The following is a 24078-nucleotide window of genomic DNA, read 5'->3' as shown; positions in this document are numbered from 1 at the left end:
GAGGACCCTTTTCCTGGTTTCATAGCTATGCTCTGTCTGTGTCCTTATGTGGTAGAAGGGGCAAAGGAGCTCTCTGGGGTCTCTTTATAAGGGCATGAATTCACAAAAGCTCTACCTTCATGACCTAATCACCTCCTAAAGGCCCCACTTCCAAATATCATCACATTAGGCATTGGGATTTAACATAGGAATTTGGGGGAGACACACAAAGACTTAGTCTATAGCGATAGTGCTAAGTGCTTTACAGGAACTGTCTCATTAAGCCTTTAAAGAGCTCTATTTTGTAAACGAGGCACCTGACGCTCATACAGGTGTGAGTGCAAGAGGTGGGCTTGCATCTCTGTTTCACTCTAAAGTGTATGTTGTTACTTGTCCTAGTGGTGGTGCTAACCGGATCTTGACCTTTGGAGTTCGTTCTTTGTTGCTATCTGGGGTTTGCCACCATCTCTCTCCAGCTCATGTGAACCTTTCTGTCTCAACTTATTAAAAATTGCCTTCCTCTTCAAAGAGGCCAGGTCTGTTTTTTGGGGGAGGAGTGGGAGAGGAGAAACTGCTGGAGGGGTCTTCTAGCATAGGAGCTAGAGCCCAGAGTGACCTGTTCTTACAGTTTTACTATTCAGGTTTCCTCTCCCTGAAGCACATGCACACCGGGGCAGAGGCAAAGTATGGGGGGAGTGGAGAAGGATGATCGATGGTCTCCCATTGTAGAGAACCCATTACTCCCATTTGGCACATTAGCCTTGCTGCCCAGTCTGGCCAAACTCACCATTCCAGACTTCTCCCTCACTCAGGAGATTTTTCACTCCGGAGCCTCTTTGTCCTCCTTAAAATCTGGGTTCTATCAGGAGACCTGGCCATCAGGCCCGTGCGTAGTTGGATCCCTTATACCACCTGGTCTTAAAAGATTCTCCAAGGGGTTCTCAGGGTCTAGCACATCAGGTGCTATGACTAGACCACTGTTTAAGGGTCTCTGAATCTTGCAGCAGACAGAGGGTTCATTGTGTGCTGAACATACGGAAGACCAACAGGGTGTTGCGGCCAGCTGCACGTACATTCTTGGGTCTTACTCTGGATCTGCCAAACCATCCCTTTACATACCTGTACTCTTATCCCAACTGTGTTCTGTGGTCTTGTCTGGAGGAGGACAATGGACTAACCAGAGTCTTAAAGTTCAGTTCCCTTTCACCTGTTTTTCTGTTCATGTTATCATCAGAGACCACTGTCTCTGAATAGTCCAACTGATCCCAGTGTCACTGCCTTGGACAGACGCTCCTTCGCATTCTCCTTCCAAGTAGCTTGGTCCACACCCTTCCTTCCCAAGTGCACTTCCTAGTCTTGTTACACAGGCACCTGTTTATCCCACTCCTTGTCAGCCAGCACTCCAGTGGCCCTTCCCAACTGTCCTTCTCCCCCATCCCAATCACCCAGGCAGCTTGGATTCTGGTTCTGCTTTCTGACCGGTCCCCACAGTGCTGAGCCACAACCTAGAGGTATTCCATCCGCAGAGATTTTCTCTAGTTTCTCTGTCTGCTGGAGGACAGAAGCGGGAATGAGAGATTGGTTATCCAGGACGACTGGAAGGTTTGTAGCCAGGAGCTGTACCACTCCACAGTGATTCCACTTGCTGTTTCACCCCCTCCCCCCCCAGGGGAAGTATGAAAACAGGAAAACTGGAGATTGAAAGAAACATCAAGGTCCTTTGATCTCGTTAGCTCTGGGCTATGTATGGCCTTGGGCAGTCATTTAACCTACTCTGCCTGCAAGCGGAGGTCAGGCAAGATAATCTCTTGAAGTCCCTCTCTTAGAGGGAGGCAGGTTTATTCTACTGGTAGATATCCAACACACACACACACACACACACACACACTTCCAATATGAAAGTTCCAAGGTTTTTGGAAGAAGAAGAAAAAAATCCTTTCCAACAGAAGCATTATGTTGTAACTTGTGATACCAACAATTGGGTTGAAAATAGAGTTGGTTTAGAAGTATGTGGCATCGTGGAGGGACACGGTGTGAGAGTGGTAGCCTTGGTGCTCAGTACCCAGGTTCTACTCTGCTAACTTGTGTGACTTCAGGAAAGTCACTTGAAGTTTTCCCACCATCTGTAAATGATGGGGTTGGACTAGCCAGTCTCGGATTTGCGAGGAGAGGTAAGCAATTGTGAGCCTTCTTCACCAAAGCAAATAACCAGAGGCACCAGCTTCTAGTCACAGAAAGAAAGAGCCCGTATCTTTTCCTCACAGAGTCTATCTCAGGTTTTCTCAATCTTGGACTTATTGACATTTGGGGCCAGATAATTCTTTGCTGTTGGGAGCTGCCTGTGTATTGTCAGATGTTCAGCTGCATCCCTGGCCCATGATGCTGGTAGGACTTCCTGGTCCCCACCAAGTTGTGAAAATCGAAAATGTCTTTAGACTTTACCAAATATCCCTTGAATGGGGGCAAAATCCCTTCCCACTGAGAACCACTGGTCTACCTTACGCAAGTTGCACGGATTTTCTTCCTGGGCAAAATCTTTCTTCTAAAGACAGACAGTAGGTGTTACACTAGCCCCCTGTGGTGGTAAACTGAGGGTTATGGATCAAGACCCTGGCAGGCTTAGCAGCTCTGAATTTGTTTCCATTTTTCAGTATTCGCTCTGGACTTCAACATCTTCACACTGGTTATCTGGCAAACAATGGTGCCTAATGAGTGTTTTAAAGCTCTGGGAGAGATTGGTGGTTGGCCCCCAGGAAAAATGTTTCCTCTCAACTTTTTTTTCCGAGAGACAAAGAGATTCTGTAAATCAATGATAAGCCTACCTTAGTCTAAACTCCAAAGCTCCTAATTTTTGCTCCAGGCTGCTTATGTCAGGATAGGTGAGCCTTCATTTCAAGGTCCCAGTGTGTCCAGTGGGGCTAGTCAGAGCATTAGGGGTAGAGTGGCAGGATATTGAAGTCCTATTCAACAGTGGAGGCCAGTGGAACCAATCACAGAGCTAGGTAGCTGCAGAGGACAGACCTATGAGTGACAAAGAAATGTGGATTGTGGAATCAGTTTGCTGCTAAGAAGAGCATCACTCGGTACGATGTAAACAGGCCTGAGTGGCTTGTGACAAACGCTGCCCTCAAGGGGTACAGGTAGTTGTGGGGTTGACCCCTGTCCCTACTGTCAGCATACCTGCCAACTAGATATAATCAGGCTGTGCTTCCGGAGTCAGCCTCGAGGAAAGGCTGAACGGAGACTTTGCGCAAAGGTCAAGTGTAGTCTGAGGGGTGTGTGCGGGGAGCCTGGGGAAGAAGACACTGGACCTGGCTGCAAAGCCCAGTCCTTCTCCCTACTGTTGACTTGCTGATTCCATAGAGGGGGCCTCATATGTTTGCAGCAAAAGCTCATACCTCCCCATCCATCTGGTTCTGGCTGAAGCATCTCCTCATTCTCCAACTTCTCACCCCCGGACAGCACCAGTCCTGTCTGATTTCCCAGGGTTGACATTACAGGTCAAGAGGGAGATGAGGAAGTGTCTTCAGATATGGCTGCTAGGAATGTTGGAAGTGGGGGAGTTTCTGTTGTTTTTATTCTCACTCTTCCTATCCCTCCCTGCTGTCTCTGCCCGAACAGTAGTACTGAGTTCTGGACCTTCCCCTGTGGCATCCCTCTTCCCACCTCCTTGAGCCTCTGATTGTCCTTTAAAGCTTACTTCAAGGCTACCTCCTTTGAGAAGACTTCCTGCCCCCTTTGGCTGAGTTGGAGCCCCTCACTTGTGCTCCTATCACATCAGGGCTTCTGTCTTTGATGGCTTATCCTATTTAGTCTGTGTCTGTTTCATGTTCATTTTCCTCACCATTTGCTAACTCCTTAAGGGCAGAAATAAAGTCTTTGAACTCTATCTACTTTAGACCTTTTATTTTTTTTTTTATTTTATTTTTTTAAATGTTTTCCTTTTTTTTTTTTTTTTTCAACGTTTATTTATTTTTGGGACAGAGAGAGACAGAGCATGAACGGGGGAGGGGCAGAGAGAGAGGGAGACACAGAATGGGAAACAGGCTCCAGGCTCTGAGCCATCAGCCCAGAGCCTGACGCGGGGCTCGAACTCATGGACCGCGAGATCGTGACCTGGCTAAAGTCGGACACTTAACCGACTGCGCCACCCAGGCGCCCCTACTTTAGACCTTTTAATGTTGACCCACAGTAAGTCCTAAATAAATATCTGTTGGCCAAACTAATGAAGAGAATTTAGGGAGCCCATCAGAACCTCCTGGGTAGAGTTTTCAACATTCACATTGCCTGGCCATCCATAGACACACAGATTCTCTAGGTTTGGACTAGGATTCATGCATCTGTTTTTTGAAAAAAAGCCCCATATGATTTTGAGGTTCACCCATGGTTAGGAACCCTGATATAACTCAGTATATTCTTCTGCTCTTTCTTCTGTGTTCTAAAGAAAAATAAAGACGTATTGGGAAGAAAGAGATCTGATGTGAGATGAAGTTTCTCTGGTTCTTCAATAACAATAATTATCATTAATGATAATAAAACCCATTGTGTTTGAAAGTATAGACATTACTAATGATGGAACAGATGTTGGGGAAAAACCACGGCACCACTCAGCTGGTGGCAGTGTGGGGAATGAGTCAGCTCTGATTAGCCCTATTTCCTTGCTTGTAAGGCGGTGGCCAGCATCTGCCTAAGTAAACATCCATACAAACAGCCCTTCTTGGATTGTTAGAGGAAGAAGGCAGGAGGGTGCATTTAGTCCAGTGACCCCATTTTAGAGATGAGGAAACTGAGACTGGGGGTTGGGGTGGGTAGTGACCTCAGATGCCACAGCCAGTTAATGGAAAAGCTGGGCCTATCATCCAGTTTCCCAATACTTTGCCGAGTATATGCACACTGGTTATTTCTGAACAATCTAGTTACATTTTCCCAGGTTGAGGGATAGCCTACTGATTCCCTCAGGAGTCCCTGCAATATCCTAAATACCTAATCTGTGCCCCAATCTGACCTCTCAAACCTTCTCCCACCTTTGCCTCCAGTTACTTCTCTAAAACTCAGCACTGGTTGGGGCGCCTGGGTCGTTCAGTCAGTGAAAGGTCCAACTTCGGCTCAGGTCATGATCTCATGGTTCGTGGGTTCGAGCCCCGTGTCGGGCTCTGTGCTGACAGCTCAGAGCATGGAGCCTGCTTCGGATTCTGTGTCTCCCTCTCTCTCTGTCCCTCCCTCCCTCTCGCTCTGTCTCTCTCTGTCTCAAAAAATAAATAAAACATGAAAAAAAAAATTTTTAACTCAGCACTGGTTGGGGCCTTCTCTTCACCACAGAGAGGTATGCCGGTTTCTCACAGTTATAAAATAAATTCCAAACTCCTGCTGCAATCCCTTCATACTTGGAGCTGAGCCTGTCTTCTGACATCATCTCCCACCCCTCCTCCACCATCGCTGTGAGAGACACTGTTGCTCATGGTGACCTCTTTACTGCCTGGTGGAGCCCACCACCGATTAGAGAGGTTGCCAGGCTCAGGTACTCACTTTCCCAGCTCCTTTGAACCTAGAGCTTGGGTTTGTGAGCAGCGCCGGCTGAGGGGACGGCGCCCATGGAGGTCTGCAGGGGAGGCTAACGGGGCACATTTGATAAACGTTTTCCTCCTTCGAAAATCGAGAGAGACACAAGGCAGCCCTACCATCCTCTTCCTTGTTGTGGAGGACCTAGTGTGAGCACCTGGGAGCTGAAGCTGTCAACAGCCATTTTGCGGTCCAGAAGAAGTCCAAAAGCATCACAAAGAAGCTAGCCCACAATCCAGACGTCCCTGAATCAACTCGACCAGCTCTGGAACGTCCCACATCTCGGTGTATTGTTATGTAAAATATAAACGCATTATATAATAATATATCTAATGATCTCTAAATAACAAACTTACAAATGAGCAATTATTCCGGTCTTCTTCCATCACTTGCATGCTGACTGATACAACAGCTATTCTCTGATCAAGCCAGGCCTGGGGATTGGGGGGGGGGGGGTGGACAACAGCTCTCTCCCTCAGCTGAATCCTTAGGGAATGGAGGCAAGAGGTAGAACCATAGAAAAGCTCACGTTTTACTCTTCTCGCTTACTCTTCTCGCTTCCCAATGTGCTCGTCACGCCTGCGGTTTGCAAGCTCTGGAGCATTCATTCCTGCTTCCACAGGGCCTCGGCCGGTCTAGTAGAGAACTCGGTGCTCTTGAATTGTTCACTGAATGTGTATCCATAATTCATCCTGTCCAATTCTAGACTCTTCCAGGTTTCTTTTTAACCTAGCAATTCAGATTTGATGGAGCCAGGTTCTCCCAGTGAGGACTGTAGCTTCGTCTCCAAGATACTCTGTCTCTCCACTCTACTGGTCTCCTTGGACCATTTCAGGGATGGCCTTCCCCATTCCACCTGCTGAGGGATTCTCACTTGTTTCGACCCTGCCTGCTCTTCGTGGCTGGTGGTGACCATTACTACCTCTTACCTCTCTCTAAACCTGGCAGGCTTCAGAAATTCCACTTTGTCGTCTACTTCCGCCTTTTCCTGCACCTTGAATGCCCCTTCATGTCAACATCTCTACTTACCGAAACTCCCCATTCTTGAAAACCTCCTCCATGTCCCTGTCTCCTGTGTCCAGTCTCAGAGCTCTTCTCCCCTTTCAGACTTGCAGGAGTATGTACAGTCCACACTATTCAGTTGGTGTGTGTCACCCAGCCTTGTGTTGAGGTTGTAAACACGTGTCTCCCCCAGCGCATAATAAGCTCCAGGGGACAATAGTTTACGGATGCTTTTCATCCTCTGCAGAGTAGGGGCTGCAGGGCAACTCAAGTCAGCACACATTTCCTGTGCTTTGTAGTGCTATCTCAGGACTGCTTGTTATGGAGAAAAAAAGGTGTTTATTGTTCAAAGCTCTTTTTATTTGGCTTTGCGCTTCCTTATAGCCAAAAGCACCTTCACTAATACAGACACCGACCAAGTACATAGGTGTGGGAGTGAAAACAGCGGTTTTCTACAGATTATTTCAACTTGGAGGACACGTGAAGGGGAATGACTAGCAGGAAGGGGAAACTTGGAGACTGTGTATATGTGCGTGTGCGTGCGCGTGCGCGTGTATTGTGCGCAGCTGTGCGTGCATGTGGGTGTGTGTAAAAGCACAAAGCTAGGGAAACAAGGTGTGAATGTGTACACGTGGGAAAATGCGGGGAGGCGAGGGGGGGTGTTTATTTAGAAGCAAGGCTGAAATAATGAACTCCATGTACAGTGTTACCCAAAACGCATTAGTAAAATCTGGATATTCTTTTTAGCAGTAAACATTTCTTGAGTGCCTCAGGCGTGCTAGGGGTGGCTAATAATACTCTGTTCCCTAAAATTTTAACTCACCTCATCCAAACCAGTGCTTCCTAACATGAAATTTGATTTCACTCTCAGTAGATAAAGAAAATAGTTTTTATTCTCCATTTAGGTCAAAAGCAATTTTGGCAGAAGTTCAAACACCCCTCGGGGCACCAAGAATAACTAGAAGCTTATCTTTGTGAATGTCTTTTTTTGGGGCTTGATTCTCATTCTCTGGTACTTTCCTTCTCTAGTCCTTTGAATTTCTTAAAAAAATTTTTTTTTAAATTTTGCAGTTTTCATTTATTTTTCATCACATCGCTCCTCTTTGACGTCTCCCCACAGCTCCCTTATCTAGGTCGTCTTTCCTTCCTCTCTGGGATGGCAGTGACGTTTCGATAATTCATACTCATGGAGGTGGGAGATGTGGGGTCCTCGGAGTAGCTGGAGAGCAGTTTGGTAAAACAGAGGAAGTCTTGAGCAAGGGTTCAGGAGACTTGCGTTTTTGTGCAGGACTCTATCACTAACTAGCTGGATGACCTTGGGCAAAATGGCAACTTTCTGGAGTCTTAGGGCCTTTATCTCTAAGCAGAAGGATTTGACCAATATGATCTCTAGGCATTAATATTCTATGATATTTGTAAAAAACAGCTTTGTTTAAGAAATGTAATTTACACTTGTATTTGAAAATAGGGGTCTTTGGTGATAATTAATACTGGATTTAAAAGTCGTTTTGTATTCTGTAACTTTACAGTGACTTGAGCTTAATAAATGAGGGCTGGGATTTGGGACCAGCAGTTCCCAGGTTGTCATCAATCAAACACTAGAAAACTTTTCCAAATGGGAGCCGACTCTAAAGGAAATAGGGAGACAGAATGGTACCAATCCTTGGCTTGTGTTCTTAAAAAAATATTTTTTTTAATTGTGGTAAAGACACAGCATAAAATCTACCCTGTTAACACAGTTTTAAGTGTATAGTACAGTATTGTTAACTCCTGCTATACAGAGATCTCTAGAACTTTCTTGTCTTGAATGATTGAAACTCTACATTCTTTGCACAACAACTTTCCATTCCCTGCTCCCCCAGCCCTCACAACCCCATTGTACTTTCTGTGTCTATGAGTTTCACTTTATTTATTTATTTTTATTAAAATTTTTTTAAGTTTATTTATTTATTTTGAGAGAGAGGGAGAGAGAGAGAAAGAGAGAGAACGAGAGAGGGCACACATGCATACAAGCCAGGGAGGGGCAGGGAGAAGGAGAGACAGAATTCTAAGCAGGCTCCATGCCATCAGTACAGAGCCTGATGTGGGGCTCGAACTCACAAACCGTGAGATCATGACCTGAGCTGAGGTCAGGAGTCTGTCTCTTAACCAACTGCCCCGCCCAGGCGCCCCAAGTTTGACTACCTTAGGTATTTCATATATGTAGAGTCATGTGGCATTTGTCCTTTTGTGACTGGTTTATTTCACTTAGCATAATGTTCTCAAGTTTCATCCAAGTTGTAGCATGGGACAGGACTTCCTCCTTTTTAAAGGTTGTGTAATACTCCTTGATTTGTGTCCTACATTAGAAGTTTTTCTGAGTTTGATACAAGTAAAATGAAAACTCACATATTTTGTCTCAATACCCTTTGTTGCTGGTAGTTCACAGTGCCTTCATCAATGTCAAAACTCTTTGGGCAGATTGGCCCAGTACCCACTCACATCCTCTACCTTTTGCTGTATTACTAATATTGCATGATTATTCTTTTACTGTTTTTCATCGGAGTTAGCTTTATACAAAACAGAAGTCTGTCTAAAAATGTGGCTTTTTCAATCAAATGATCAGATTTGGCGGGGACAGTCTAGATTTTTGTCTTGACTCTGCAACCTTGGGCAGAATTCCTCCCACTTTGGGTTTCATTTTCCTCATCTGTAAAATGGAGAGATCAGACTAGTTCAGTGGTGCTCAACAAGGGCAACTTTGCTCTTCAGTGGACATTTGGCGATATCTGCAGACAGTTTTGGTTGTCATACCTGGTCTGTTGCTACAGACAGAGGCCAGGGTAGAGGCCAGGAATGCTGCTAAGTGTCGTATAGTGCAACAATGCGTTAGGACAGCACATGCCCCACCCCAAATTATCTAGCCCCAAATGTTAATAGTTCTCCAGCATCTCTAAAATACTGTGACTTCTTCCATCTCTGTTTTTCTCTTCATTCTCATTGGCTGAGCCTAAGATAAAAGTGTAAAGTAGGAGAGTGTGTCTAATTTCTTCCTTCTCCTTTCATGGTCTGTTCTTCTCAAGCTTTCTTTCTCTTTCCCCTTCCTTCGCTGCCTCATCATAATCTGGGACAGGTTTAAGAGGCGTATGCCTTTGAACAGGGTTTAAACTCTGCGTGGCATCAGGCTGGCTTGAGGGAGAAAGGACTTTGATTCCCACACAGACTACCAGAAGGGGAAAAACAGGAGACGAAACATGGAAAGGATGGGATGAGGGGTCTTGACAAAAGGATCAGGGATACAAGAAATATAATGGAGTCTCTTTACATCTCATTCTTTCTTATTCCCATCTCCTCCCCACCTCCCCCCTCTTTGATTCTCTCTGGGCTTTCTGTAGCCAGGCTACTTCATGTCCAAGACAAGATGACCACTGGCATCCCCAAAGCCTCAGTAGCAAGAGACCATACCCTTCTCCCAGTATCCAAATACCAGGGAACTGATTGGTTCTGCTTGAGTCACATGCCTGTTGCTCAGACCAATCCCTGTGGTGATTGATAAGGAATACCATGATTGGCCAGCTTGGGTGGGAGGGTAGGATACAATGAGTGGCAGCCCCATCAGAACCACATGGAAGGAAGAAAGAAGGTTGCTACTGCTTAAAGAAGGGAAAATGCAGGGCACAAGAAAACAACAGATACCCTTATACAAAGGAACTGGTTTGCTGTTTCATTCATTAATTCATTTAGACACTCGTTCATTTATTGAAAAAAATATCTAACGATTCTCTCTTATCTCCAAATACTGCCAGACCTAGAAATATAGTTTCTTTCCTCAAGTAACTCAGTCGGGTGGAGGAGATGGACTAGGAAAGAATTATAATAGGTATCAGCTTTCAAGACCTTATACTATTAGAGTACCCTAACTACAGGAAATTTTAAAGAAAATTTCAGAGCTAATTCCAAAGGAGCTGGGAGCTACCATGAAAATGAGAGAACCATGTTTATTCCTTCTGACTCCAGCCATGACAAACCTAATTGAATTGCCCTGCTGCTCAGGAGGTAAGGTGGTGGAAATGGGGAGGAGGAAGCTCAAAGACACATTGAATGCCTACTCAGACAGTCCTGCGAATGAGGGGACATCAATGAAATTCCAAGGATTCTCTGATTAAGAAAAGCTCTTAACTCTCCTGGACTTTGAGAATCAACCTCTATGTCTAGAGCTACACGAATCAGTACCTTCCTGCTTTTCTGGGAGAATTTCTTAGCAATACTCAATGATACACTAAATTTGTCAGCCACCAAGCATTTACAATACCGTAATTGTAATCTCATTTCTTAAATGGTGCTCTCAATCAGTGCTCCTTTGGAATTTTGGTGGCCTTGGCCAATATTCCATGGAGACACTATTTTGTGGAATTTGGTATTCAATTTGAAAATTCTCCTGGTGCCATCTATCTGTGGGGTAAAAATAAAGTAGGACGGTTCATAATAACAATAAAGAAATCACTGCTAAGTGATTTTATTTCTCACTGAAAAACAATTGTGATGTAGGGTGAAGTTGGCCAGACTAGTTTAGTTGAGCAATAAAGGGCTGTTTTCTTTAAGTTCTACACATTCTTTAACTGTTTTACTGTTGTCTAACCCACACGCAGACCTCTGCAAACACTTGTTTCTAGCATTCTATTTGTGATAGCCCTCCACACTTTAGGTCTGAGAACTTTCCCAGTAGGGAGATAAAGGCTATAGCTCACACAAGTTCCAGGATTTCTTGTGGAGAGGACGTCTTTTTCACCTTGCCCATGTAGCAGGCCTGTTCATTAGAGGCACTCTGACAAGACGTAGCCACACCTGTCATTTCAAGCTTCCTGAAACAAGTCAGTCCTCAGAATGGTGTCAAGGAAAGTCAGTGGCAGGCAGATAAACTACTTAGATGTAACAGGAATAAATATCAATATTGACTTAGCATTAAAAGGCCAGCATGGATAAGCAAATTTTATGATATATCAAATTTCAGGCATATGTAATAGTAAATCTGTTAAAAGTCATAGGAAGGGTCTTTTGGTATCTAATCCGTCTTCCACCTTAAATAGCAGGGGAGCAACGAAATGATTTCCCCAAGATTGTACCATGACTGTGCAGAAGAGGAATGGCTAAACCCATTGTGTGCTTTTTTTTGATACTTTCCTCTTGGTTATCAGTGAGGTTATCAGTGAGGGCTACAGAATAGCCCACTGAATTTTTCCTTTTTAAAAAATATTTTTTTAATGTTTTATTTTATATTTGAGAAAGAGAGAGAAAGAGACAGGCAGACAGAGAGCAAGCAGGGGAGGGACAGAGAGATGGAGACAGAATCTGAAGCAGGCTCCAGGCTCTGAGCTGTCAGCACAGAGCCCGATGTGGGGCTCGAACTTATGAACTGTGAGATCATGACCTGAGCCAAAGTTGGATGCTTAACTGACTGAGCCACCCAGGTCCCCCAGCCTACTGAATTTTTCTTAAGAAAAAAGGAAAATATGTTAACTTACATAGTAAGATTGGCAGTAGGGGGTTCCAAGGTTGGTTAATTTAGGGTCTTAGCCATGTTATCAAAGATTCAGGCTCTTCCATGGTTTCATCCTTCTGCTCTCTCATCCTCAAAGTATTGGAATTCCACCTCCCATGATTGCAGTATGGCTGTAAGCATCACCTCTTCACACATCATTCAAAAATGAACCATTTTCTCATTTTTAAGACCCTTTTTATTTTATTTTTAATTAAAAAAATTTTTTAATGTTTATTTATTTTTGAGAGACAGAGAACAAGCAGGGGAGGCACAGAGAGAGGGAGACACAGAATCCGAAGCGGGCTCCAGGCTCTGAGCTATCAGTACAGAGCCTGACGCGGGGCTTGAACCCACAAACTGTGAGATCACGTCCTGAGCCAAAGTCAGTTGCTTAGCCAACTGAGCCACCCAGACACCCCTAAGACCCTTTTTTTAAATTAAGTTTTTATCTTAATTCCAGTATAGTTAACTTACAGTGTTATACTAGTTTCTGGTATACAATGTAGTGATTCAACACGACCGTATGTCACTCAGTGTTCATCACAAGTGCACTCCTTATTTCCTGTCACCTATTTCACTCATGAGACCCTTCTTAAAAATTTTTATTTGATTGAAAAATTAAAAATTTTGATTGTAGTAAAATACACATAACATAAAATTTACCATTTGTCTTTTCTTTTTTATTTATTTATTTATTTTTAATTTTTATTTTTAAAAAAAAATTTTTTTTCAATGTTTATTTATTTTTGGGACAGAGAGAGACAGAGCATGAACGGGGGAGGGGCAAGAGAGAGGGAGACACAGAATCGGAAACAGGCTCCAGGCTCTGAGCCATCAGCCCAGAGCCTGACGCGGGGCTCGAACTCCCTGACCGCGAGATCGTGACCTGGCTGAAGTCGGACGCTTAACCGACTGCGCCACCCAGGCGCCCCTATTTTTTATTTTTAACATTTTATTTATTTTTGAGACAGAGAGAGACAAAGCATGAACGGGGGAGGGTCAGAGAGAGGGAGACACAGAATCTGAAATGGGCTTCAGGCTCTGAGCTGTCAGCACAGAGCCCGACACGGGGCTCGAACTCACGGACCGCGAGATCATGACCTGAGCCAAAGTCGGCCGCTTAGCCCACTGAGCCACCCAGGCGCCCCTACCACTTTTATTTTCAAGTGTACAGTTCAGAGGTGTCAAGTTCACATTGTTGTGCAACAGGTGTCTAAAATGTATTCATCTTGTAAAACTCAAACTCTATATGCATTAAAGAACAATCCTCCATTCACCCCGTATCAAGGTCCTGGCCACTGTCATTCTCCTTTCTGTCTGTATACATTTGACTCCTCTGGCTATCCCGTATAAGTAAAGTCATACAGCACTTGTTTCTGTGTCTGGTTTATTTCGCACGGCATAATGTCCTCAAGATTCATCTGTTGTAGCCTGTGTCAAAATTTCTTTCCTTTTCAAGGCCGAATAGTATTCTATTGTGTGGATATACCACTGTTTATTTATCCATTCATCCATCAATGGCCATTTGGATTTTTCTACCTCTTGGCTATTGTGATAATGCCACTATGGACTTGCGTGTACCAATATTTCTTTGAATCTTGAGACCTCTTTTAAGAGTAAGGAGAACTTTTCCAGAATCCCCCAAAAGCTTTCTCTTCATATCTTCTTGGCTGGAATTGTACCAATCAACAACTAGGCAAATAGATTTACTGTGATTTGCTTAGACCAGAGGTTTCTGAAGTATGGTCTGCTTACCTCTGAGGATCTTGAGATCATTTTAGGGTGTCTGCGAGATCAAAGCTATTTTTGTAATAATAATAACTAAGATGTTCTTTGCCTTGTCTACTATGTTGATGTTTCCAGGGGTGGTGATGTAAAGTCAATGGTGGCTAAAAGTCCTGGTACTTTATCATGAGTTATGGTAGTGACATCAAATTATGTTAGTAGTTAAAAAAAATAAAAGCCAGTTATACCTAAGAATTATCTGATAAATGGTAACAACTCTGATTTTTATTAAATTGCCACCCCTTGGGCACAGATATTTTAAATAGTCTGTGTAGAATACTTCTGCAACAAACCAAAGTATGGTGACTGTCTCAAAGAAAAGTACTTTTGCTACTGTTTGGGTTGCAAGCTGAACTGGCCTTTATTTATTTATTTATTTTATTTGTTTTTATTTTTGTTTCTTTACGGAACAACATTTTCACTTGGAAAAACAACTGTCAGACAAAGTATAGCTATTCAGACTTGGGTATTTGGCAGATACATTCCTGAAAATGAACAAAGTGAGCCTGTTACTTCAAGGAAAACAACTGACAATATTTATCGCCAATGGTAAAATTAGAGTCTCAAGCAAAAATAAGAATTTCAAAAAGCTTGTATCTGCCACTGTGATCTTGACAACTTCCAATCCGTAAAGTCTTCTATAATGAGAGTGGTAGTGATATAAATGAGTGTGATTCTTTTTGATATCATGTAATGAAACATGTCAACGTTTAGAAGCTCTGTATAGCTTAGTAAACCACCCTCTCAAATGACTGATGATGAGTGATGTCACAATCACATGTGAGTAAAAGATCCACTCAAAGTTCGAGACAGATGAGTGGAATTTAATGTAATGGAGTATGACAAAATTTAGTGAGTGGATTTCAGATTAGGTATGTTAACATCACAGCTAGCCTTTAAGAATGTGTCACTTGTGTTAAATAAAAAAAAAAAAATTCAGCCGATTACATTTTAAATGACCACTTTTAAAAATAACTTAAAAAAATATTTATTTATGGGGGTGCCTGGGTGGCTCAGTCGGTTAAGCATCCGACTTCGGCTCAGGTCATGATCTCACAGTTCGTGAGTTCGAGTCCCATGTCAGGCTCTGTGCTGACAGCTCAGAGCCTGGAATCTGCTTCAGATTCTGTGTGTCTCTCTCTCTGCCCCTCCCCTGCTCATATTCTGTCTCTCTGTCTCTCAAAAATGTTCTGTCTCTCTCTTTCAAAAATAAAATAAACGTTAAAAAAATTAAAATATTTATTATTTTTGAGAGACAGAGAGAGAGAGACAGAGTGCGAGCAGGGGAGGGGCAGAGAGAGAGGGAGACACAGAATCTGAAGCAGGCTCCAGGCTCTGAGCTGTCAGTACAGAGCCCAACCTGGGGCTTGAACCCCAAAACCATGAGATCACGACCTGAGCTGAAGTTGGATGCTTAACCAACTGAGCCACCCAGGTGCCTCACAGCTGATTAAATTTCAAAGATCTAATTGGCTTTATTAAATGATTCATGAATCAGACAGTATTCCATCTAGCATGTAGGGGGTAGCTCCAAAGGGCTACAGAAGGGATAGGCTTCTAAAGGCAGGACAAGAAAGATATAAATAGAAAAAAGAATTATTCCAGGTGAGGTCACCTTCTGTTGCAGACAAAAGGGTCATAAGTAAATTATCTCATCTTCCTTTGGGGGATTGGAGAGGGCACATGTGACAGATGGCCTTATTGATGCTGATCAGAAAATTCCAGACTGGCCAGTTAATACTACATCTCTGAGGGAGGTTGAAACTACAGTTAGGTTAGGCATTAAGCCAGGGTTTGGTGTTGTGGCCTAGCATAAGTGACTCCATTTTGGGCCTGTGGTTTTCTAACACTTGTCAAGTTTTAGTGTTGTATCAGAGAAGAATATTCACAATTATTAGAAAAAGCTATTAAAATGTTTACCCCTTTTCCATCTACATTATTTGTGTGGAGCTGAAGTTTTTATCTTTTTTTTTTTAATTTTTTTTTTTAACATTTATTTATTTTTGAGACAGGGAGAGACAGAGCATGAACAGGGGAGGGTCAGAGAGAGGGAGACACAGAATCCGAAGCAGCCTCCAGGCTCTGAGCTGTCAGCACAGAGCCCAATGTGGGGCTAGAACTCACAGACCATGAGATCATGGCCTGAGCCGAAGTCGGCCACTTAACCGACTGAGCCACCCAGGAGCCCCGGAGCTGAAGTTTTTAAATTTATGTCAACAAAAACAACATATCACAACATTTTGCATGCAGAAGCAGAGATGGGAGTCCAATTTTCTTTTACTGAGCTAGACATTAACTTGAAAAAATATAAAACAATACCTCTTTTCTCACCAAATTTTTTGTTTTGAAAAATATATTTATTTTTATTATTTAAAAACTTTAAAAAAATGTTTACTTATTTTTGAGGGAGAGAGAGAGAGAGAGAGAGAGCACAAGTTGGGGAGGGCAGAGAGAGAGGGAGACACAGAATTGGAAGCAGGCTCCAGGCTCTGAGCTGTCAGCACAGAGCCCGACGCGGGGCTTGAACTCACAAACTGCAAGATCATGACCTGAGAAGAGGTTGGAGGCTTAACCAACTGAGCCACCCAGGCACCCCCAAAATATATTTATTTTTATACAAATATGTTAGCATGTAATGGTTTTATTAGTTATTTTAAATGGATAAATATTTTAAAATTTATTCTTTTTTTTGCATTTCTTTATGATTGAAAGAATTCTGATTTATATTCCTGGAAAATGCATGAAACCAATTCAGTTTTAGTTAATTTTGGAAAAAAACTATATGCCACTTGAGGTTTTAAGAAGGTGGGATGGCCCCAGAGGAACAAATGAGGCTTCTCTTCATTTTTCTTCCTCAGACAATCCCAGTTTTATTCAAGTAGGAGTGTATGCTGATGGAACCTTTACTACATTTGTAGGGAAGGAACTTTGGAATTTTATGGAATTTGGTGATAGTTACTGAAATTTCACATGGTGATTCCTTGTGATCCGACATTTAACTGTTAGCAATTTGTCCTACAGATATACCCCCAAAGTGTGCTAAAATGCTGATTGCAGTATTGTTTGAAATGGAATAAAACCGGAAACAATCTAAATGCCTATCCACAGAATGCTGATCGATTTAATACGAAACATCCATAAAATGGAGGATTAGATTATTAAAATAAACAAATAAGGTATGTGTGCATTGTCGAAAGATCTCCAAGGTATTTTAGTAAAAGCAAAAAAGGAATTTTGTAGCAGTGGGTAAAATATGATCACTGTTCCAGTTATCTGTTGCTGTGTGAGGACCATCCCAAACTTACTGGCTTCAGACTATAGCAATTATTAATTTTGCTCAGAAATCTGCAAGTTAGGAGGGTTTGAGGGGGCCCACTTGTCTCTTCCCACCTTGTCTCTTGAGTCAGCTGGGATGGCTTAAAGACTGGGGGTGACCTGACATTTGTGGGTGTGAATCATCTGAAGGTTTTCTCATTCACATGTCTGGAAGTTGATGTTTACTGTCATCTGGAACACTGACATGTGGCCTCTCTATGTGGTTTCTTGGCTTCCTCACGGCATGATGGCTGGGCTGCAAAAAAAGCATTTCAAGACAGGAAGTGCCAAGGACGTGGCACCATATCACTTCTTACCATATTCTATAGGTCAAGCAGTCAATAGGCCCAGATTCAAAGGGAGGGGATTTAGATTCTACTTTTTGATGGGAAGAAAATCAAACAATTTAGCATTTATGTATTAAAACTTCCATGACCCCATTCGTGTAAACTGTTAAATACATGTACATGTAAAATGCAGATTCATGCAAAAAAAGTTTTTTTAGGGAGGAAAAACGAAGAGATGTTAACAATGACTTCCTTTTGTGGAGAGGGAATGCAGGTTGAAGGTGGAGTGAACAGAAGACTTTAATTTCTAATATCTTACTGTGCTATTTGAATTTGTGTCTGTGTGGTTACACTACTCTTATTTAAAACACAAAAAATAAAAACAGCCAACCCAACCAGAATAGGAGTTTAGTCTTTCGTCATACTCCCACATCAAGTATCATATTTATGTTCAACAGCAATTCTGTGAGGTCCTTAGGGCAGATTGACTGCCCCTATTTCCAGATGAGGATTAGAAGCCAGGTCTCAACTTCCAGTTCTGTGTCTTCCTTACTTGTCAGGTAGTTAAGACCCAGGTCTGGAATTGAGCCTATCTGCCTGGAGAAGCAGATTTTGGAAGGGCAGTCTTAGCAAAGTTGGGAAAAGTTCAGGGTGGGACTTGATGCCCAATCCAAAGCCACGTGGTGACAACAGTGACTCTCACGGAGTCCTAGCACATCGTCTGTCTAGAATCAAAGTTTGCTGAATAAAGGAATGTAGAAGTCTCCTTACTGGCCAAATCTACCTCTTCTAACCTTCAATCACAGTCAGACTGACAGGCGAAAGTGGAAACCTTATCTTGTTAGTCTCTTGCTCTAAACCCTTGTGAATATTGAGTCTGGGAGCTGAAGTGGAGTCAGGAAGCTTCTCAGGAGGAGCTGTCATGCCCTACCACTCCTACTCAATTGCAGACCCAACAGGAAGACCCAATAGAACCTGACCTTGCACCTGGATACCACTTTACTATCCCAGCTGGAGGAAGATAGGCTCTCCTTATCCCATACCCCCAAATTCCACGATAGCTCGGCCAATGAAAAGCCACTATTCTTGGAACTTCAAGTTTACTCCAATGGACTCTTAGTTTATAACAGCCTTTCCAACTTATCCCTTTTCTCCTTAAAAAAAGCGTACCTCTCCTTTGTTCTCTGTCTTTGCCTATGGTTTTGCCATGGCTTGTTTGTCCCCGATTGCAATCCTTTTTTATTTCTAAATAAACCCATTTTTGCTGGTAAAACAACTAGTAGTTTTTATTTTTAAGGTTAACACCTTCAAGCCTTCCACCTTCACCTATAGGAAAATAAGAAATGTAACAACATCAATGCTATGTATCAGAGACTATACTAAATGTAAGAACTAACTCATTCCATTCATTCTAATTCATTCTACATCTTGTGGATGCAGGCATAATTTTTGTTTAGCATTTCCATCCTCAAATGAGCAGAGCAAGGCAAAGAGAAGTTAAATAATTTTACACAGCTAATAAGAACAGTGAGGCCTCAAACCAAGGTAATCTAACATTAGAACCTGTGCTGTCAGGGGCACCTGGGTGGCTCAGTAGGTTAAGCATCTGGCTCTTGATCTCGGCTCTGGTCATGATCTCACAGTTTGTGAGATCGAGTCCCGTGTCTGACTCTGCGCTGACAGTGTGGAGCCTGCTTGACTTGGGATTCTTTCTCTCTGCCTCTCTCTCTCTCTGCCCCTCTTCCCCTCAAAATAAATAAACTTAAAAAAAAAAAGAGCCTGTACTGTCAATTACTTAATTACACTGCCTCCAAACTTCTTAGCACCATTGACAAGACCTTGTATTACCAACAAGGTGTCATAAGCACAGAGATGCTGGGATGGTGTATTAGGGTTCTCCAGGAAATAGAACTAGTAGGAGATTTGTGTGTATATATATATACACATATATCTCTCCATGTATATATATATATATATATATATATATATATATATGTGTATATGTGTGAATTTATTTATATAGAGAAGATTTATTATGAGGGATTGGCTCATGTGATTATGGAGGCTGAGAAGTCCCACAATCTGCTTTCTACAAGCTGGAGACCCAGCAAAGCAGAGTGGTATATTCAGTCTGAGTCTGAGGGCCTGAGAAGCAATGGTGTAAACTCCAGTCTGAGGGCAGGAGAAGATGAGGTCGTCACTGCTTAGGAAGCGAAAAAAGGGGCAGGAAGCGGAAAAGGGGCAAATTCCTCCTTCCCACACCTTTGTTTCTATTCAGGCCCCCAACAAATTGTGGATGATGCCTACCCACATTAGGAAGGGCAATCTACTTTACTGAGTTCACTGATTCAGAGGCTAATCTCACCTGGAAACACCCTCACAGCTGCATCCGAAATAAGTTTATTCTGGGTATCCCGTGGTGGGTCATTTATTTTGCACATAAAATTAACCGTCTAGATGGGAAGGAACTTGGGTGTTTGGGGTGGGGAATTGTCCTAAAAGCTGATCAGGCTAGAATGGGGCCTGCAAAGGAGAGAGTATTGTTCTTTCAGGACCGAGAAGTAGGCAGGGCCAGGGTCAACTAGGGCCTTGTTGACCAGGGCAAAGGGTTTGGATTTTATTTAATGTGAGATGGAAAGTCCTTGGAGAATTGAAAGCAAAATAGTGATAAGATTTGATGTACATTTCTAAAGGATTCCTCTGACTTTTGGGTGGAGGAGGGGGCCACCGAGGAATCAGGGAGACCAGTCAGAGCTCTTGCAGTAGTCCCTGTGAGCTGGTTCTCCAAGGTCCTGTGCTGGGCCATTGGTAGCCCATGGTTCCCTTTGTCATTTCTTCCATTGTCTACCCAGTGAACACCCGTCATGTTTTAAGACGCAGCCAAGGCTTCCTGTCTGAGGCTTCCCCTGACTCATTGTCCCCAGTAAGATTGTCCAGTACCTTCTTTGTTGTGCTCCCTTGAAACCCACTTTGAATATTTTAACACTGTAGTACAATGCAAAAATATGTTTGGACTTTGTCCCAGTTCCTGGCAAGGAGGAACTAAAACAATGGAATTTCCCGAGTGATTGGAGTGACATTTGCCATTCATAATGAGCCACTTTCATCACACCCGAGTTTATGCTAATGAAGACCGAGGGTGGGACCCTAGATAGCCTCACAATGGGCCGGGTCTTCTAAAAGACCCAGTGATTGGGGAGTGGGGGCTTTTAGCCCCTTCCACGGACCCCTGGAAACAGAGAGAGCTGGAGAGGGAGCGTCCTAAAAGCTATTGAACTGGATTCGGAAGGCTTCCAGGTTGGTGAGCACCAGGAGTGCTGGAAGGGTGGTGCATCCAGAGAAGGCAAGGGAGCGCCACGCCCCTTCCCCATGCCTGTCCCTATGCGTCTCTTCCACTTGGCGGTTCACAAGTTGTATCTTTATAATAAACCAGTAAATGTGAGTAAAGTGCTTTCCTGAGTTCTGTGATCCATTCTAGCAAATTGTCAAAACTAAGGAGTTGTCAGAAACTCTGACTTTGCAGCCTAATTGGTTAGGGGTGTGGCTAAATCGAGGACCCCAAACTGTGACTGGTGTCTGGAGAGGAGGCATTCTTGTGGGACTGAGCCTTTCAACCTATGGAGTCTGACACTATCTCTGAGTCGTTAGTGTCAGAGTTGAATTGTAAGGTCACCCCATTGGTGTCAGAGAATCCGTTGCTGTGTGGAAAACCCCCACCTTTGGTGCCAAGAAGTTCAGTCAGGGAAAAAAAATTCTTTAACCACTAAGTTGTTTTTTTGTGTGTGTTTTTGCTTCCTCTTTAAATAATTATGAACTCCTATGGGGGAAGAAGAAAAAAAGGACGAGGCCATTTTCATCTGCACGTTATTCTGGAACTGCCTAGCATTTTGTACCCGCTCAGTAAACATGAGCCGATAACAAGCTAATGAATATCTGGAGTACATGTGGTCAAACTTGTGTGGATGGCTGCAATTTCACTCCTTGTTCTTTAGGACACTGCACTTCTGAATTTGAGAATTAACCATTTTTCTAATTTTTACGAGCTTTAGCTTAGTTATGACATAGCTCAACACTTTACATCTGAGGTATATATTTCTTTATATTGTGGCATGCATTTGTGTTTCCTCATGAATAATTGGGTTAACTCCTTCATTAAATGGATATCCTGTTTCCTTTTTCTCCTCCTCTTCCCTAACAGCTGGGAAAATACTACCCAGGCAGCTCCTAAAAGTCTTGGTGTGGCTAGTTTCTCTTATTGAATCTGGGTGGAGACATGACGGGATTCTCTATTTATCCTGTGGCTTTTCTCAAAGTCAAAACAATCCCCTCTGGGTTGGGGCAGCCATCTGCACTTGGGCAGCTATCTGCTTTACTGGGGCAAGGGTGGAGGTCTGAGATACTGAGTGTTTTGCTGCATTCTTGGCGGGGGGTCAAGCCCTGAGTTTCTTCTGAACTTGGGGAGTGGCTTGGGCAAATCTGGTCTGGTCTATTCAGCACTTGTCCTTTCCTTGGCTAAAACACAAGTTGCTCCTGTGAATAGAGGGGAATATGGTCCACCACGACCTGGCTAGTGGTGGGATGTTACAAAGAAAGCGAATCTTTGACCAAATTCTGCCAGATATGCCAGTTTAAACTAGTCATGCGGTCTGCTTTTGTAAGTTGGGGGGAAGGGCCTCTCCATTGGCTTCATGAGAGAGTTAGTTCAAGGTGAATGCTATGATTTCTGATGACTTGGGAGTCAAGTTAAGCTCAGAGTCCAAGTTCAAGATTGGCTATCCTTGCCAATCACAAAACACTGCATCCACATTGGATTAAGATACTCACACAAGGTGCTTGCTGGAGTCCCTAAAGCATGGGGACAAGATTTTTCTAAAAGTTTCTCCACAGGTAGTATTAGGTCCTAGGCCTTGCCTGATCCTTATACTTCATTTATGTAGGCATGGAAGGGACTGGAGATAACTATCTATGTATCTATTTTTTTTTTTTATTTTTTGCCAAAAAATACATAAAATTCTATAATTTTACCATTTTTAAGTGTCACAATTCAGTGGCACTAAGTATATCTTCACATTGTTGTGCAACCATCACCACCATTGCTCTCCAGAAACTTTTCATCAACCAAAACAGAAACTTTGCACCCATTAAACATTCTCACCTGCCCCCAGCCCCTGGCAACCACCATTCTACTTTCTGTCTCTATGAATTTGACTATTCCAGATACCTCATCTAACTGGAGTCATATTTGTCTTTTTGTGTCTGGCTTATTTCAGTTAGCATTAATGTCTTCAAGGAGACTGGGTAATTTTTTTCTTTCTTAAGTAGGCTTCACGCCCTGTGTGGAGCCTAATGCGGGCTTGAAGTCACAACCCTGAGATCAAGACCTGAGCTGAGATCAAGAGTCAGACGCTTAACCAAATGAGCCACCCAGGTGTCCCAGAGTGCCCCAAGGAGTCATTTTAATTACTACACTTCTTGAATACTACTCATTCACCAAAATAAATTATCTCTAACATCCTTTATGCTATTTAACAAATTTATGGAGTAGATATGAGCAACAACATTCGAAGGGCTTGGTAGCTGAATTGTGATTTGTGCATAGGGTTTTTCATATGCTAACTGATCACCTCTTGCACATTACATAGCTCCAGCCAAAGTCTTTAAAGTAAATGACCACTCTGACTCTGTGGCATAGCTAAAATTCAAAAGCTACTGACAGAAGTGAAGTGCTGAGTGTTAATAAGGAAACGATACTTCTTACTGAGTAGCAGAATCATATTTTGGTTCCATGAGGCAGTAGGGTTTTGAGGATGGGCTTTAGGTTGTCTGGACTTTTGCACAAAACTGTGTGTGTGTGTGTGTCTGTGTGCGTGTGTGTGTTTGTGGTAAGAGTTTAGGACTTCTATCAGATTCTCAGGGTGGGTCACGATCTCCCTAAAAATGTTATGAGCCACATTGAAAGAGGAAATTCCATTTTCTGTAGTGTTTTGGAGGAAACAGATGGCAAAAGGTCCAGATATTCAGATGGGATGGTACAATGCATGGAATGTCTACGTTCCATTGAAATTCATGTGTTGAAATGCTAACCCTCAATGTGACGGTATCAGGATGTGTGTGGCCTTAGGGAGATGACTAGGTCATGGGACAGAGATCATGAACGAGACTAGTGTTACTATTAAGTGGACCCTCAAGATCTCTCTTGTTCCTTCTGCTGTGTGAAGACATTATGAGGAGATGTCCATCTATGAACCAAAAAATGGGCCCTCACCAGACTCTGGATATGCCTATACCCTGATCATAGACTTCCCAGCCTCTAAAACTTTGAGAAATGAAATTCTGTGGTTTATAAACTACATAGTTTATGGTATTCTGTTATAGCGGCCTGAACTAAGAGAGGTGGGAATATCTAGGAGTTGAGGTTTCTTACTTCTGAATTCTTGTGCACCCAGAGATGAGGCTTCTGGCTGATGGTGGCTCTGAGCCCCAGGCTGAACTGGCTAGAACAGCTATGACCCTCCTTGCTCCCAACCTTTTGGTCTTTGGATTACCTTCTCTAAACTGCAAGTCTTCTATCTTTGGTGTTTGTGCCTCCAGAAAGTTACAATGGTTAATAGTTCTAATTATCGCCTGGTGTGG

Source organism: Lynx canadensis, chromosome D3 (assembly GCF_007474595.2).
Source record: "Lynx canadensis isolate LIC74 chromosome D3, mLynCan4.pri.v2, whole genome shotgun sequence".
Lineage (NCBI taxonomy): Eukaryota > Metazoa > Chordata > Mammalia > Carnivora > Felidae > Lynx > Lynx canadensis.
Note: the sequence above shows the minus strand (reverse complement) of the source record.